Raw genomic sequence first — 18,952 nt, 5'->3', positions numbered from 1 at the left:
ACTTAGGCTTCTCTAGGGAGACAGAATCAACAAGAGATATCTATAAATATAAGATTTATGAAAGTGTCTCATGCAACTGTGGGTATACATGAGTCCAAATTCCATAGGGCAGGCAGCAGACTGGCAACTCCAATGTAGATGTTTGATGAACTCCCTAGGAAACAAACTGGCACCTTCAATGAACTCCTCAGGAAATGCTTTGCTGGTCAGCTGAAGAAGCAGTGAAGTTCCTCTATATGTCTCACTTAAAAGTCTTCAACTGATTGGATTAAATCCAGCTGACTACATTCTTTCATTGTGGAAGATACACCCTTCACTGACATCATCAGTCACAGCTGCAGTCAATGAACTGATAATTTAACAAACCAGCCTTCTGGTTTATCAAGCAGCCACAAACATCCTCGCGGCAATGGTTAGGCCAGTGCTTGCTTAACCGGACACCTGGAAACCATCACCTGGCCAAGTTAATACATGAACCTAACCATCACACTACCTATTAATGTTGAACCTATAAATTATCTAATCAGGTTAAGCAAAAACTTAAAATATAATTACATGTGGCCTATCCAGAGTCAGCAAATCTACTGCAATAAAAAGTAAATTATTGGTTGCCAGAGACTTGTGGGTGGGTGGGAAGAGGATGGAGGGTGTCTGCTAACGGGTAGGGGGTTTCTTCTGAGGGTGATGAAAGTGTTTTGGAATTAGATAGTGGTGATTTATGTACTTTGCGAATATACTGAAAATGAAAGCCACTGAACTGTGTACTTTTTAAAAGGGCAACTTTATGGTGCATATCTCAATAAAGCTGTTGCCATGATCAAGCTGACCATCACCTTCAACAACCATGGGAAGTCACAGCTCTCCAAGTTCCACCAGCCCTACAGTGAAGTTATACCACAACAAATCATGAGGGAGACTTTCCATTTGTTATGATGAAAAAGATGAAAATATAATTTCCTAGAAGGAGGACTTTGATATCAGTCTTAAGCTAGGTCACACAGTCTGACCTAGTTGTTAAATCTAGTTAATAGAAGGATCTGACAACAAATTGATTCAAAGACATTATGCCACATTGTATTTTCTCTCCTGTGTTCATTCTTCAGAAAGTGTAATTGGCATTTTAGATCTAATTCAAGTATGTGTGGAAACATTAGACAAGAGTTTTGAAAATGCCTGTGAACTGGATTTAATTTCCCATTGCAGAAAAGGTTCACAATAATCTTGTGGAAATGCGTAAGGGGGGAATGGTATTGGGAACCAGCATGAACGAGACTGTTACAGAAATTGAAGCACAAAATAGACTGATGAAATCTTGGAGTAGTTTAGCAGAAGTTCTAGTCTGGGCTGAAGCAGTTGTAAAAAAATATGAATCTTAGAAATTCCCAAGGAATATTAACAATGGTAACATCAGTAAAAAAGTGCCAAGCCTGCCCTCTTTAAAGTAAAAAAATTTTAAAAGGTTATTCCTTGGTAAAATCCATGTAATTGTTCACCAAAAATAGAGAAGAGCCTTAAATTTTGCTCCTGGATTTAAGTTAAGCTACTATATAGAAGGCATGTAAAATCAGTATGTGAAGTTCAGTATTGCTTTTCTTGCTCAGTGATTTTAAAGAAATCAAGTAGTTACAGTGTGATTTTTCTGTTTATTTTTAAATTGAGTTCCTGTGCCCAACTAAGCCTCTATGTTTCAGCTACTACAATATCTTGCGAAGTGTTTCAGACAGTTCTTTAATTATCTACAATCCAAAATGTTGATGTTTTATGTGGATCACAAGTGCAGCATTACTAATTCTTTCTATTTACCACAATTGTTATTTTAAAAAACACATACATATTGCATGAAAACATTATGGCCTTTTTCTCTTAGTTTAAATAAACTCCAAGATAACTGGACTCCTAACGCACCTTTCTGTTTGCCTGATACCTTCCTTAGCAATACTTTTTTTAATGCCCCTCTGACTCAACAAAGTAAATAAAAGTATATTTTATCACTGTTAAAAATGTGTGTGTGTGTATGTGTGTATACATACACACATACACACACACATGGCCATGTTCACTTCCTAATTTTAAATTCTGCTGTGTTTTCCTACCATTCAAAAAGAGACAAGGACTCCCTTGTCAACTTACTTTATTAGCCTCCTAAAATATAACTTTTTGGTTTGTCAAGAATTGTGAAACATATTTTTAATAATTATGAGAAATTATTAAGCATGGTTTTTACAGGAGTTTAATGACGGTTCATTAATTTTACTTGTTAATCATTTCAAATGAACCTGATTTACAATGACATTTATGAGACTTCCCATCAAAATCTTAGTCTTTTGTTCTTTCAAATTGTAAAAAGCTGGTGCAGCTTTTTGGTTTTGAGATAGCCAACACAATTTTATATCTTCCTTCTGTAGGAGATTTTTTTAAAAAAACTTAAAACCACCAAACAAAAGCAGTACTTCTGGCAGTTTCTAGACCTACACATAACTTGGAACATGGTTAATATTTCACAGCTACCTCATTGCAATATTTTATTTTGCTTTGTCAACATTCCTACAACTGGTTTTCACAGGAAGCTTCTATTCCGGTGTCTGAACTGAGCAAACAGACCAGAGAATGTGTCTGATGCCATGTCCTGGATGTGGAGCTAATATCAGGTGACCTCCCCTCAAGGTCAAGATGGTGATTTGAGAAGTACAAGGATGGTAAGGCTCTTGGCATCTGTCTGGGTCCGTAGTGTCTTCTGGAAAACACTCAGATAATGTCCCTTGGCACCTGAAGCAACTCTTATTGCTCAGCCACAGAACAGTAAAGAATAGCTTTTAAAAAACTGTCATCAATAAAATCTTTTATTTTAAAAGTAAAATATGTTCATTACATATTAAATACTGCAAGATATTAAAAAGTTAATAATTTCACCACTCATCCCCACCCCCATTCCCATCGTAAACATGTGAACAACTTGATGTGTATTTTTGTGCATCTGGTAAAGAATATCTTAAATGTAGATGTTTCCTTTGGGAGGGCCATACATTATTTTGCCTTCCACCAGTATCTAGGAAGCTTCTAAAGAGTAGAGGAGTCCTCTCGCATTCTTGCTGTGTGTTACCATAGCACCTATTTTTCCTCTTATCCCCCGGCTGCTCTTTTTTTAAAAACAAAAAAAACAAAAAAAAAAACCCCAGCTTTATTGAAGTATAATTTACATACCATAAAATTCACCCATTTTAAGTGTACAAGTCAAAGATTTTTAGTAACTTTATAGAGTTGTGCAACCATCACCACTATCCATTTCTAGAACATTTCTATGATCCCAAGAAGATTCCTCACACACAAAGACATTTAAGATATTCTTTACCAGATGTGCAAAAATACACATCAAGTTGTTCATGTTTACAATGGGAATGGAGGGGGAGTGGTGAAATTATTAACCTTTTTTATATATCTTGCAGTATTTAATATATAATGAGCATTGTGCCGGTTTGAATGTATTATGTCCCCCAGAAAAAGTCATATTCTTTGATACAATCTTGTGGGCAGACATACTAGAGCTGATTAGATTGTAATTCTTCGAGTGTATCCATGGAGATATGCCCTACCCAACTGTAGGTGATAACTCTGATTAGATCTTTTCCATGGAGGTGTGGCCACACCCATTCAGCATGGGGCTTGATTAGTTTACTGGAGCACTATACAAGCTCAGACAGGAGTGAGCTTGCTACAGCCAAGAGGGACACTTTGAAGAATGCACAGAAGCTGAGAGAGTAGCTGCAGATGAGAGACAGTTTGAAGATGGCAGTTGAAAGCAGACTCTTGCTCTGGAGAAGCTAAGAGAGGACAAACATCCCAAGAACAACTGAGAGTGACATTCTGAAGAGGAGCTGCGGCCTAGAGAGGAACATCTAGGGAGAAAGCCATTTTGAACCCAGAACTTGGAGCAGATGCCAGCCATGTGCCTTCCCAGCTAAAAGAGGTTTTCCAGATATCATTGGCCATCCCCCAGTGAAGGTACCCAGTTGTTGATGGGTTACCTTGGACACTTTATGGCCTTAAGACTATAACTTTGTAACCAAATAAACCCCCTTTATAAAAGCCAATCCATTTCTGGTGTTCTGTGAAAAGGCAGCATTAGCAAACCAGAACAGTTACTGCTAACCCTAGACTCTAGTTTGCATTGCTTGTATTTTTCCCCTATACCATCCAATTTTCAACACCTTGCAATGTTGCCATTTATTTGTTCTCCCTCACTTAAAAACATTCCTATATTTGTACATTTAATCACCTTTGTTGACCACTCTAGGTTTTGCTAAGTTATACAATCCCAGCCTTTTTCTTCTATCTTTACTTCTGGTGTCACACCTGCCCTTAGCCTTCCTTTTCCAACCATATTCACACTCATCTTTGTTCAGAGTACTTACAATATTGTGTTACCATCACACACTATTATGCTATCCATTCCATTTCTGGATCTATGCAATCAATCCTGTTGAACCTTCTGCACTCCTTCAGCATCAAATGCCCGATCTCCAACCTCTTTCTGTCTCCTGATAACCTGTGTTCTCAACTCTCAAAGTTCACTCATCAATGTTATTCCATATTAGTGAGAGCATGCAGTATCTGTCCTTTTGTTTCTGGCTAATTTCACTCAATGTAATGTCTACTGTCTACCATTTTGTCTTTTGGATTTTATATGTCATATCTTATTTTATTTTTAATTTTTCCTCTCTCTCTCTTGTTTTACCCTTACTGATAGTCTTCATTTCTACATTATTCTACAAACCTCTCTCTCCTGTCTTTTCCTATCTGCCTGTAGTGCCCCCTTTAGTATTTCTTGTAGAACAGGTATCTTGTTCACAAACTCTCTCAGTGTCTGTTAGTCTGAAAATATTTTAAACTCTACCTCATTTTTGAAGGACAGTTTTGTTGGATATAAGATTCTTGGTTAGCCATTTTTCTCTTTCAGTATCTTAAATATACCGTTGCCTTCTCACCTCTATGGTTTCTACTGAGAAATCTGCACATAGTCTTATTGAGCTTCCTTTGTATGTGATGGATTGCTTTTCTTTTGCTGCTTTCAGAATTCTCTCTTTGTCTTTGACAGTTGATAATCTGATTATTAAGTGTCTTGGAGTCAGTCTACTCAGATTTATTCTGTTTGGTGTACACTGCACTTCTTGGATCAATAATTTTACATCTTTCATAAGAGTTCAGAATTTTCAATGATTGTTTCCTCCATTATTCTTTCTGCCCCTTTTCTCTGCTCTTCTCCTTCTGGGACACCATGACCTGTATATTCATATGCTTGATGTTGTCATTCAGTTCCCTGGGACGCTGCTCATATTTTTCCATTCTTTTTCCTATCTGTTCTTTTGTGCATAGGAATTTCAGCTGTCCTGTCCTCCATTCATGAATCCTCTCTTCTGCCTCTTCAAATTTCCTGTTGTATGTCTCCATTGTATTGTTCATCTCTTCTATTATGCCTTTCATTCCCATAAGTTCTGACAATTTTTTTTCAAACTTTCAAGTTCTTCCTTATGTTATACGTCTTCTTTATATCCTTCATCTCTTTTGTCATACGTTCTGGTTTGCTAATGCTGCCTTTTTGCAAAATTCCAGAAATGGATTGGCTTTTATAAAGGGGGTTTATTTGGTTACAAAGTTACAGTCTTAAGGCCATAACGTTTCCAAGGTAAGGCATCAACAACAGGTACCTTCACTGGAGAAAGGCCACTGCAATCCCGAAAACCTCCATTAGCTCAGAAGGCACATGGCTGGCATCTGCTTGCTCCCAGGTTGTGTTTCAAAATGGCATTATCCAAAATGTTACTCATGGGACATTTAGTCCTCTCTTAGCTGCAGCTCCTCTTCAAAATATCACTCTCAGTTGCTCTGTGTTCCTTCTATTTGTCAGCTTTTTATATGGCTCCAGTGATTTAATTCAGACCCACCCTGCACGGGTGCGGTAACACCTCCATGGAAATTATCCAATCAGAGATCTTGTTCACAGTTGATTGAGTCACATTTCCATGGAAACACTCAAAGAATTACAATCTAATCAACACTAATACATCTGCCCCCACAAGATTGCATCAAAGAATATGGCATTTGGGGGGACATAATACATCCAAAATGGCACACCATATCTTCCCTCAACTCATTGATTTGATTTTTGAATTGATATAGATTTGTTTGATTAATAATTAATTGTTTCAATTCCTGTATCTCAGTTGAAGTGTGTTTGTTCCTTTGACTGGGCCATATCTTTTGTTTTTCCTAGTGTGATTTGTAATTTTTTTTGTTGTTGTCTAGGCATTTGGTTTCCTTGATTACCCTAATCAGATTTACCAGATGGGCCCATGTCCCAGGAGGAGGCTCTATTCAGTACCGGGTTTCCCTGAGGGTGAGACTCAGAAGATTGTCAGACTTTACTGTGAGGTCTCTAGACTCTGTGCTTTTCCTAGCCTGCCCAGCAGGTGGTGCCTTGTCAGCCTGCAGCTCCCCACTGGCATAAAGAAATGTGGTGTATTTAATTCTCAGTGGACTCTGTCCCGGCAAGGGACCGAGGGTGTCAGAAGCCAAACTTAGGCTATTTCTGGTCCTCCCACCCCAGGCCCTGGGGTCTGAGTTCTCTGAGGGAGAGCCACCACTTGAACTGGACCCTGCACCCCACCCCCCACTTTCCTTAGGAAAGATAAGTCCTTTCGGGCATTGTCTCCTACACTTGAGTTTGTCCGTTGATTCTCTATTTTACCTCCACCTTTTCCTGGGTCAGTGCTGACAACTGAAACTGCCTGAGGTTTTCTCTAACGAGCTACTTAGAATGAGAAAAAAAAAGGAAAAAAGCAAGATATCCCCTTTTCAGAGCCAGTCCCCAGCCCTCCAGATCACCAGGCAAGAACTGGAGTTGATACCCAGTTTTCTGTGCCCCTTTTCTTGGAACACAGCCCTTTTCCAGTATTCTGAGCTCAGCAGACTCCAAAAGCCACTGTTTTTATTTATTTATGTATTTTTTTTCCATCGGCCCTGCCTCCTCTCTGCCAAGATAAACTTCCAGGTTCCTTTCCTGCTTGCTCCAGGTTTATCTGTGCTCATAGCTTGTATTCAGTAGTCCAAATTTGTTTAAAACTGCAATTGGAGATTGGTTGAGCTACATTCCCTTGCTCCTGGCAGGGACTGCTTCTTTTTCCCACAGTGGAGTTTTGCAACTCAGCCTGCTGTGTTGGTGGGGGAGGGGCACCAGCTCCACAGTTTGGGGAACTTTACTTACAGTTCTTTGCTACAATCTCAGCCATTCCACCCATTCCAGGCTGGTGTACGATGTTGTCTGATCACAGATGTCCCCCTGTCAGTTGTTCTAGACTATTTTCTAATTGTTCCTGGCTATTCACTAGTTGCTCTAGGGGACTAACTAAATTCCACACTTCGTTATGCTGCCATCTTTCCCTGCCTCCCACATATTACTTTTGAAATAAAAAATTTTAATTATGAAAAAAATGTAGATGTTTCCCAGAGAGCCAGGAAATTCAGGGCAACATTAGCATTAAAAGTAAGAGGAGCCTAAAAAAAGAGATAAAAAGGAGCAGATCATCAACTGCAAATGGTTGTGAGGAATCTTCTTGGGATGATGGAACTGTTCTAGAAACAGATTGTGGTGATGGATGCACAACTCTATAAAGTTACTAAAAATCATTGAATTGTGCAATTAAAATGGGTGAAATTTATGGTATGTAAATTATACCTCAATAAAGCTGTTAAGAAAACAGAGAGAGCAGCCAGGGGGATAAGAGGAAAAGCAGGTGCTAAGGGGACACAGCAAGGTGTGAGAGGACTCCTCTACTCTTCAGAAACTACCTGGATACTGGTGGCAGGTGGAATAATGGATGGCCCCCCAAAGATGTCCACACCCTAATCCCTGGAACCTGTGAATACGGTACTTTACCTGGTAAAAGGAACTTTGCAGGTGTAATTAAGGATACAAACCTTAAAATAGGCAGATTTTCCTGGATTATCTGAGTGATCCCAATCTAATCACATAAACCCTTAAAGGCAAAGAACTTTCTCTAGTTGGAAGGAAGAGAGCTGTGGCAGAAGACGTCAGGGAGAGTTGATGTGTGTTGCTGGCTAAGATTTAGGTCTGCGTGCAAAGACTCAGAAAGGAGCCTCCCCTCAGCAGCCAGCCAGCAAGGAAATAGGACATCAGTCTTACAATTGCAAGGAACTGGATTCTGCCAACTACCTGAATAAGTGGATTCCTCACAGAGCATCCTGAAAAGAATCCAGCCAGCCAACACCTGGATTTTTTTAAAATTCAGTTTTATTGAGATGTATTCACATACCATACAATCATCCATGGTGTACAATCAACTGTTCACAGTACCATCAAATAGTCATGTATTCACCACCCCAATCTATTTTTAAACATTTTCCTCACATCAGAAAGAATCAGAATAAGAATAAAAAATAAAAATAAAAAAAGAGCACCCAAATCACCCCCCCCCATCCCACCTTATTTTTCATTTAGGTTTTGTCCCCATTTTTCTACTCATCCATCCGTACACTGGATAAAGGGAGTGTGATCCACAGGGTTTTCACAATCACACTGTCACCCCTTGTAAGCTACATTGTTCTATAATCATCTTCAAGAGTCAAGGCTACTGGGCTGGAGTTTGGTAGTTTCAGATATTTACTTCTAGCTATTCCAATATATTAAAACCTAAAAAGTGTTCCCTATATAGTGTGTAAGAATGTCCACCAGAGCGAACTCTCGACTCCATTTGAAATCTCTCAGCCACTGAAGCTTTATTTCGTTTCATTTCGCATCCCCCTTTTGGTCAAGAAGATGTTCTCAATCCCATGCTGCTGGGTCCAGATTCATCCCTGGGAGTCATATTCTGCATTGCCAGGGAGATTTATACCCCTGGGAGTCAGGTCCCACGTAGGGGGGGAGGGCAGCAAGATCGCCCGCCAAGGCCAACATCTGGATTTTGAACTTATGAAACCCAGGGCAGAGAAACCAGTTGTGCCAACCTGGATAATACATTTATGTTGTTATATCCTCTATATTTATGGTAATTTGTTAGGGCAGTGATAGAAAACTAATACAGTACTTAAAATAGAGATCTGATGTCACACCCCACTTTAAATCCTTTAACTCTCTGTTGCCTAAAATCAAATAGTCTTAGCTCCTTAAGACCTCCATCACCCCACTCTAGACTCCCTCATTCACCAGAGGTCTAAGTACCCCCAGAATGGTGGTTCCCCTGCATGCACCCCACTAATCTCACCTCCCTACCTCTCCCTAGTGTGTGTGCTTCGTTCGTTCTTTCAGACTAAGCTCATGCATCTGCCATTCTAGGAAGCTTTTCCATGAACTATTCCTCTGTGTTCTGCAGCCCCACTGCATAGTTCCATAATTATACTTATAACCTAGTAATAACATAATAATGACATAGCATATAATTGTAATGATAAAGCATTACAATAGCTGTTTATGTGTGTGTATTCCCAACTGAGACTGAAAATTCCTGGAGGCATGATCAAGTCTTGTTCCTCTTTGCTTCCTTAGTGCCCTATCTACCACAGATGCTCAATAAACATTACTCACTGTTCTAGTTTGCTAATGCTGCCAGAATGCAAAACACCAGAGCTGGATTGGCTTTTATAAAAGGGGGTTTATTTGGTTACACAGTTACAGTCTTAAGGCCATGAAGTGTCCAAGGAAACACTTCAGCAATCGGGTACCATCACTGGAGAATGGCCAATGGTGTCTGGAAAACTCTGTTAGCTGGGAAGGCACGTGGCTGGCATCTGCTCCAAAGTTCTGGTTTCAAAATGGCTTCCTCCCGGGACATTCTTCTCTAGGCTGCAGTTCCTCAAAAAAGTCACTCTTAGTTGCACTGGGACATTTGTCCTCTCTCAGCTTCTCCAGAGCAAGAGTCTGCTTTCAATGGCCGTCTTCAAACTGTCTCTCAACTGCAGCTCCTGTGCTTTCTTCAAAGTGTCCCTCTTAGCTGTAGCTCTTCTTCAAAACATCACTCACAGCTGCACTGAGTTCCTTCTATTAAGTCAGCTCATTTATATGGCTCCAGTGATTGACTTAGACCAACCCCGAATGGGCTGAGCAACACTTCCAATTATCCAATCAGAGTCATCACCCACAGCTGGGTGTAGCACATTTCAAAGAAACACTCAAAGAATTATAATCTAATCAACACTGATAACATCTGCCCACACAAGATTACATCAAAGATAATGGCATTTGGGGGACATAATACATTCAAACCGGCACACTCACACATTCCATTTGGAAGAAAAAGTTGTGGTAACAAATAAAGGAGAATCTAAATGTATAAACTTGTTAGATTCTGAAGGGCCATTCGCATCCAGTCATTCGTAAGTGGGCTTGCATTCCCTAGTTACATTTCTACAAAACAGGATTATGGGCTGGACCTCCAAGCTCTAAAACAGGGTCTGCATATCCTTCTTGCAGAGAATGTTTTATAGGGCAGGACTGTGGTGGAAATAAAGCTCCTTCTTTGATGATCTCAGGTACAGTGGCAACGGCCATACTTGCTGTCTTAGTTCACCTCAGCTGCGATGACAAATACCACAAACTGGTTTGGGCTTAACATCGGGAATTTATTGTCTCACAGTTCCAGAGGCTGGAAGGCTTGCCTCCTCCTGGGGTTGGCAGTGTTCTGGTGCTGACTTGCCACAAGTCCTTGGGGTTCCTTGGCTTGCAACATTGCTTTCCATCACATAGTGAGGTCCATTTCTTTCTCACTTCCGTGACTTCCTAAAATGGTCTTTATAAGGCCTCCAGTAATCTCAATTAAGGCCCCACCCTGGTTCAACTGGGCCACACTTTAACTAAAATTAACATCTTCAAAAGGTCCTATTTACAATGCAGATTAAGGGATGTGGATTAAGATTAAGAACATGTGTTCCTTGGGGTACATAATCCACCCTACCATACTTGCCCACTTGGCTTCTCATTTGGATGGTTATATAGTTCGGAAAAGGACTTGACATGTGAAGCAACCAGTTGTGCAACAAAAGTTTTCAGCAGCAGAACTTCTACCAAGCTTGGCCTGTAAGTTTTTCTAATTAATATCAGGCTAACAGGCATTGGAAGCATTTGCCAGTCACTTTTCCTCTTCTCTTGATGATTAATACCAATGACACATTTTTGCTGGTTGCAAAATTAGATTTTGTTCTTCAGAATAGCTTCATTCTATAGGGAAAAATTCATCTCACACATGCATTATCATTCATAATTTTTATGACTTTCAATTATTTATTGCTATCATAATACTTTCTACTTCTATGTTTAACACTGATGAGATGTTGCAGGGTTAACAATGTGTGCCAAAAACACCTCAAAACCAAGGCACAAACCCAGCAAACGCATCAAAGATTAAGGGATAATGCTAATGCTGAGTAATGTTGGGATGAGCACCCACAACCATTAATCCCATCTGCTAGTGTTGCACAGAATTGGCACATGCTTTCACTTGGGCACAGCTTGGTTTTTCCTATAAAGGTTTGTTAGCTGAATGAGTAGAGAAAATTTTGTATCTTAATTTTAATTTTAAATTACTGTGTTATATTATAGCACACATTTGAGGCAAATGTTCAAAATATTCATCATTATCTTTTGTAGATTGTTGAGAACCATGAGCCATGAACTGAGAAGTATTTTAATGTTCCATACTTTCTCTTGCTGATCCCCTCCTTTCAGATAAATGAACACCCAGATCAGCTCTGTCTCATATCTATCATTTAACCTAGAGAGGGTTCCATGTGTTGGCAGGTGAGTTTCACATTCATGTATCCAACATTGTTTGAGGTCCTTCCTTGACAACATTTTACTTTTTCTTAAAATCTTCTGATGCTCCAATTTCAGGCAAAATCCTGACATCCTGAACTTCTACTTTTTCCACCCTTATTATCATATGACATGTCATTAACACCAACAGGGGATCTTATCAAACAGTGCAAATTATCACATTTTGTCTATATTTGTAAATGTCTTCATCAACATTCAAATGTGTAAATGTTTTCCTGCAACACCCTGAAGCTGAGTAACATGATAAATGCTCTCATTCCTTCCAGCAGAAAAATCCAATCTCGTCCTTACCATCCACCCCTAAGGTGCCTCTCCACACAACTCTTATTTATGGCACCTTCATCTCAGGCAAATTCACTGTCTCTTGCCTTTTAGAGTTTCTCATCTTCCCTTCTACCTATCCACATGCCGACCATTCTCAATCCTTCTGTGAAGCTATCTCTTCCTCTTCTGAATTGCCAAATAATTTATTAGGAATAAAACAATCTGGTCATAAATAAATTCAATGTCTATATGTCATTCTTCAATCAGAAGTCTACTTTTAAAAATTGGAAAGCTTCAGACTGAAGATGGTAGTTTGAAAGCAAGCATTTATCTCTGTTCCTGCATGAATCCTACCAAAATGACAGTGAGGGAATTTTTCTAATGCCACACATCCACAAGGACGAAGATAAATGGGAAAGACACAATAGGAACAAAATTTTGGATGCTGCAAAATAGGGCTAGATTACTGATTCACTAGAAATGACTGAGAAAGCTAAATCTTGAGCTGGCAATGGAAAAAAAAATGAGAAGTCAATCAATTTTCACTGCAGAAGCCACAAAAGGCACAGAAATAGACAGCTTCAGGCAGAAGAATGAAAGAGCCTTCCATATTGGAATCCAACCAGAGACCTAAAGACACTGACAAAGGAGCTCCCTAGGGTAATGGCCAGCCAAGTCTCCCATGATGAAGGTCACAGTGGATAAACCACACACACACACACACACACACACACACACACACACACACACACACACGCAGCGTTTTCAATCAGCTTTCTAATGGCCCCACATGTAAGTAAAAGCAGACAACCCCAAATTACCAGACATTTGAGGAAAGCATCTGTGCTGGTTTGGATGTATTATGTCCCCCCAAACACCATTATCTTTGATGCAGTCTTGTGTGGGCAGGAAATGTATTGGTGTTGATCGTGTTGGAGACTTTTGATTGGATGTTTCCATGGAGATGTGACCCACCCAACTGTAGGTAATAACTATGATTGGATAATTTCCATGGAGGCATGGCCCTGCCCATTCAGCGTGGGCCTTATTTAGGTTACTGGAGCACTATATAAGCTAACGGAAGGAGCTCACAGCAAACTGGAGCTGAAGCAGACATTTTGAAGACAGCCCTTGGAAGCTGATGCAGACATTTTGGAGAACGCCATTTTGACATGCAAGCTGGGAGCAAGCAGACACCAGCCACGTGCCTTCCCAGCTAACAGAGGTTTTCCAGCCACCATTGGCCATCCTCCAGTGAAGGTACCCAATTGTTGATGTGTTACCTTGGACACTTTATGACCTTAAGACTGTAACTGTGTAACCAAATAAACCCCCTTTTATAAAAGCCAATCCATTTCTGGTGTTTTGCAATCTGGCAGCATTAGCGAACTAGAACAGCATCCAATATGAAACACAGAGGCAAGACAGACAAACAGAAAGAAGTAACTTGGAACAGAATACACAGACTGAGAGTCTCTTCTTACCAGGTTCAACACAGGCAGAATTAAGTGGAATTGCTCAGAGATTTACACATGGGAGGAAAAACAATAAGGAAAGGCAAGAAGATGGTCATTGCACTAGTGGAAATGGTCATTACTCCTCCAGGGAGGGAGAGAGTTGTGATGGAGACCAGGCCCTGGGGTTGCTGGCCATCTTTTTGTTTCTTGACCTAGGAGGTAGTTACGTGGGTCTTCACTTTATAATTTTTTGCTAAACTTCATACACATATTTTGTTACTCATTTCTACAATAAAAGTTAAAGAGGAAAAAATAGACATTTAGGGAGTGAGTTTCCAAATTGAAGGGGCCCAACACAGTGAATGAAAACAGATCCCGACCAAGACACACTATCAGGGATTTTAGACCACTGGGGGCAGAGAAGATCCCCACATGCTTTCAGAGGGAAGAAACAGATTTCTAACAGTCACGAATCAGGAGATACCTAGATTTATCAATGGCAACAAAGGGAACCAGAACACAGGGGAGCTGTGCTTTCAAAATACTGCAGGAACATGAAATACAATCTTGAATTCTCTGTACAAGCTACTAACTATGTGTGAAAGTAAAATGCATTTCAGACATGCAAAATCTCAAAAATTTATCTTCCTTGCTCCCTTACTTATCAAGGTACTAGAGAATGTGTTCCATCAAAATACGGGATAAAGCAAGAAAGAAGAAGATATGAGAGCCAACTCAAGAAAGACGTGAAGAAAGTATCCAGGAGACGGTGAAGGGAGAGCTCAAGACAGCTATGGCTGCTGCAGAGAACAACCACTCCAGAAGCAAGCAGGCTACAGAGAGATGCCTTTAAGAAAATAAAATTGACAGAAAATCTAATGTGCTTGAATGTAATTAGAGAATGTAATGAGAGATTTACACACTCAAGGTAGAATTTAGGATTGAATTAGTGTTAACACACAAAGCACACAAAAAACTAGGTGGTGAGGATGGGTCAAGTGCCAGAAGCTCAGGAAATAGTAACTACATGGTTTAGCTATGGATAGTGTTTACATAGTTATAGTGATGTAAACTGTAATATCCATGTAACCAATATTGTGATACAGTAATGTAATGAAGTTAGAAAAAGTATATGCATGTATATGTGTGTGTGTGTGTGTGTGTGTGTGTGTTGGTGTGTGTTGTGGAAGCAGGGGAGTGAAAGAGAAATAAATGATAACAGTTAATGCCTAAAATTGAAAAATCAAGAAGTAGTAATATGAGCATGCTATTTAGAGATATGGAGGTTGTTCTGGTTTGCTAAAGCTGCTGAATTGCAAAATACCAGAAATGGATTGGCTTTTATAATGGGGATTTATTAGTTCACAAATTTACAGTTCTAAGGCCATGAAAATGTTTCCACTTAAGGCATCAATATGATGATACCTTCTCTGAAGAAAGGCCGATGCCATCTGGGGTTCCTCTGTCACATGGGAAGGCACATGGCTGGAGTCTGCTGGGCCTCTCCTGGGGTTACCTTCTGGTTTCCACTGCTTTTTCCAAAATGTCTCTGGGCTTCTGTCTTAGCTTTTCTCTCTCAGCTCTTCTGTGCTCCTGTGCACCCTTGCTTGTTTCTCCCAGGGCATTTCTCTCTAAGCATCTGGGATTCCTCGCTTAGCTTCTCCAAGGGCAAATTCTGGATTTCATATCTTAGCTTCTCTCCTGGTTTCAACGGCTGTTTCCAAAATGTCTCTGGGCATTTTCTCTCTAAGCATCTCTGAGCTCTCTTGAAAATGTCTCTGCCTTTTATCCTCTCATAGAGGATGCCAGTTAACTAATTAAGACCCATCTTGAATGGTTGGGGTCACATCTCCATGGAAACAGTCTAATCAAAAGGTCCCACCTACAATAGCTCTGCCCCCACAATATTGGATTAAAAGAACATAATCTTTTATGGGGTACATAATAGATTCAAACCAGCACAGAGGTAAATACAAAAAAACAGGTGAAAGAGTTGAATGTAGCTGTCTCTGGGGGACAGGAAATGGGTGATGGGGGCAACTGTGGTTTTGTTACAAGTCTTACAGACCTCTTAAAATATGTGCAGTTTTAAATTTGGAAAAAGGTTAAATAAAAAGCCCAACTAAGATGGAGGAAGATTTTCCCACTTTCTATGTTTCTGCATTTTTACAAGAAGCATATTTTTATAAAAGATGTTTGACATTTTCATTGATCAAAATGAAAAATTGTTTGAAAATAAATATTGCTGGTGACTGATTTGGCAACCTTCCAGCCAGAGATGCATACTTCACCTTTATAAATAATTATTCATAAAGCGGAAACAGTTTTAAAATATGGCCACACTGACTCCCAGGGGTGTAAATCTCCCTGGCAGCACAGGATATGATTCCCGAGGATGAATCCCAACATCATGGGATTGAGAACATCTTGACCAAAAGGGGGATGCAAAATGAAATGAAATAAATTTCAGTGGCTGAGAGATTCCAAATGGAGTCGAGAGGTCATTCTGGCGGGCACTCTTACACTATATAGAGAACACTTTTTAGGTTTTAATGTATTGAAATAGCTAGAAGTAAATACCTGAAACCATCAAACTGCAACCCAGTGGCCTTGACTCTTGATGATGATTGTATAACAATGTAGCTTACAAGGGGTGACAGTGTGATTGTGAAAACCTTGTGGATCACACTCCCTTTATCCAGTGTATGGATGGATGAGTAGAAAAATGGGGACAAAAACTAAATGAAAAATGGGGAAGGGATGATTTGGGTGTTCTTTTTTACTTTCATTTTTTATTCTTATTTTTACTTTTCTGGTATATGGAAAATGTTCAAAAAATAGATTGGGGTGATGAATGCACAACTAGATGATGGTACTGTGAACAGTTGATTGTACACCATGGATGACTGTATGGTATGTGAATATATCTCAATAAAACTGAATTTTAAAAAAAATGTGGCCACAAATTCTTTTCCACAAAGAGAAGGGGTCCACTTCCCTGGAATCTGGGCTGGCTTGTGACTGCTTCAATAAATAGAATGTAGCTGAAGTGACACTATATGAGTTCCAAGTCTAGGTCACAAAAGACTATGCAGCTTTCCTCTTGTTTGCTGGACACTCATTCCTGGAGCCTAGAGCGCCCATGGAAGAAGTCCAGCTACTCAGTATTTCCTTCCCTGTATGACACAGAGAGCTCTGCTGAGAATTGTGTGCAGAGGACATCCAAATACAAAAATTAGCAGGTCCTCCCAGTCACCTTTCTGCTGGCTTGTCATGCTTTTTTTCTGACTTTTCCACCTCTGTTCAAAATGATCTGCAAAATTGTTCTTTGCTCAAGAAAAGAGTTCCTTTTGCTGCCTCCTTATGCCTCCCCTGCTGGTACTGATGTTTTTGATAGTAACTTGGTAAGAAAAAAATGAACCTCCTAGAAGGAAGCCATTCTCTCCATTTCCAGGTGCCAACTGCTCAGCAGATGTACTGAAAGAAAAAAAAAGGTAACTGTAGTATGCATGCTTGGTTATTTTTAATGTCTCTTCCTACTAGAACACTATTTTCCTTGTTCACCATACCATCATGTACTCTTTAACAGAAATTGCTTTTTTAAAGAATCTGAAATTATCTTTAAAAAAACTTTATTAATAATCATGTATTTTTACTGATCACATTTTGAAATGCCTAAAAGATTTTATTGTTCTAATTATCCAGATGTACCTTTGTAAAATAGCTCTTTTATGAATCAGTGGATAAGGCTGTGTGCTTCTGGAACAAACTATTGGTCATCTAAAAACTTTCTGTTTTCTGGGGTCTGGGAAAATAGAGTTCAAATATTAAATAAGCTTAACAGAAAAAAAAAAAAAAAAAAAAAAGAAGTCCAGCTACCCCGCTACCTCCATGCTGGTAAGGACATACATAGGTACAATGGTTGACAGTGCCACCTGAGCCTGTCCTTTAGCCATCCCAGCCCAGGTGACAGGCATCTGTGTGAACAAGCCGTCTTGGAAGTGGATCCACCAGCCCCAGTTGTTCCAATCCCAGCCGTTAAGTCACTTCCAGCTGTTCAGGCCATCCAGCTGAGGCTTCAGACATTGTGGAGCAGAAAATAGCTTTTCCTGCTATGCCCTTTCGAAATTCCTGACCCAAAGAATCCATGAGCATTAGGGGGAAAAAAAGGTTTTGTTTGATGCCACCGAGTTTGAAATGGTGTGTTACATAGTAACAGATAACCGAAACAAAAGCTAAGGGAAAAAGCACCAACTAATTGTGTATAAATAAATGTTCAAGTTGAACAAGATAATGCCTATCACTATTAAAATGCTAAATTAATCAAAGGATGCTAAATTAATGATGTATAAATTTATCAGAGGATGCCAAATTAGTGAAGAATTATCTCATTGCATGCACTAAATATATATTCTTTCTTTATGTTCCAATAACAAATAATATTTATAATTTCAATTATTATTTCAAGAATATCCAAACAAAAACAAAACAAAACACAAACCATTCACTCCTTCAACCCTTTGGATCCTGATGAAGAAGCAATGAGAAGAGCATTTAAAGGAAGTAAAGTGGCTGCAAAGGAAATTATATGATACAAGAAGATGGAAGAAAAGTCACCTACCCAGGGATAAACACAAAAGGCTGGTGTTAACTTATAAGAGTGTCAGGATGGCTATAACTCAAAATTAGTTGAGATTGCAAAACACGCTATAGACAACAAAAAGGGGTTTTATAGCTATATTTAGAGCAAGAAGAAGAAGGAAGAAAAAGGCCCATTGCTTAGAGTAGATGGTGTAATATCAACAGATGACCAAGAGAAAGCAGAACCTCTCAACTTTCATTTGGTTTGTCTTTTCTATAAAGAGAATGGTGTTCACGAATAACATGGTTTAAGGTTGTAGTTAAAAGGAAATTGAAGCCCAAAAAAGATGAGGAATGATGAGGATACTAAATCAGTTGAAATGTTCAAGACCTCAGATTTGGATGCAATCCATCCCCCAAGATGCTGAAAGGAACTGTAGACATGGTTTGAACCACTGTAGACAAAAAGTACTGGAGATAGGCAAGTATTTTTCTGATTTTCAAGAAATTTTTTAAAGTAAGTTACAAAACTACACATGGGTGTTTTTTGTTTTGTTTTGTTTTGTTTTTTGTATTTAGTGGCCCTGACTGGGTTCTAGAATCCATATTCCTCAGAAGATTTGCGAGAACCAAGTAGAGGAGCAGTGAGAACTACCCATGCTAACTAAACCTCATTTCCCTTTTTGATAGCATTACAAGAGTTACAATAGTGTTATAGAGGGGATCCTTTAAGGCTTGACTTGCTTTCTGCCTTGATTTCAAGGCAGAAACCAAGTCTTTCAGGACATCCTTGAAAGATGATGTAAAGAAA

At 39.4% G+C, this 18,952-nt stretch overlaps 1 pseudogene; it reads left to right on the top strand.

Moving 5' to 3' along the window:
* Positions 1-813: 813 nt before the first annotated feature.
* On the top strand, positions 814-1,445 carry LOC119518060 (annotated as a pseudogene).
* Positions 1,446-18,952: the final 17,507 nt, after the last annotated feature.

This window comes from Choloepus didactylus, chromosome 21 (genome assembly GCF_015220235.1).
Source record: "Choloepus didactylus isolate mChoDid1 chromosome 21, mChoDid1.pri, whole genome shotgun sequence".
Taxonomy (NCBI): Eukaryota; Metazoa; Chordata; class Mammalia; order Pilosa; family Megalonychidae; genus Choloepus; species Choloepus didactylus.
Note: the sequence above shows the minus strand (reverse complement) of the source record. Positions and strands in the feature narration are given on the sequence as shown.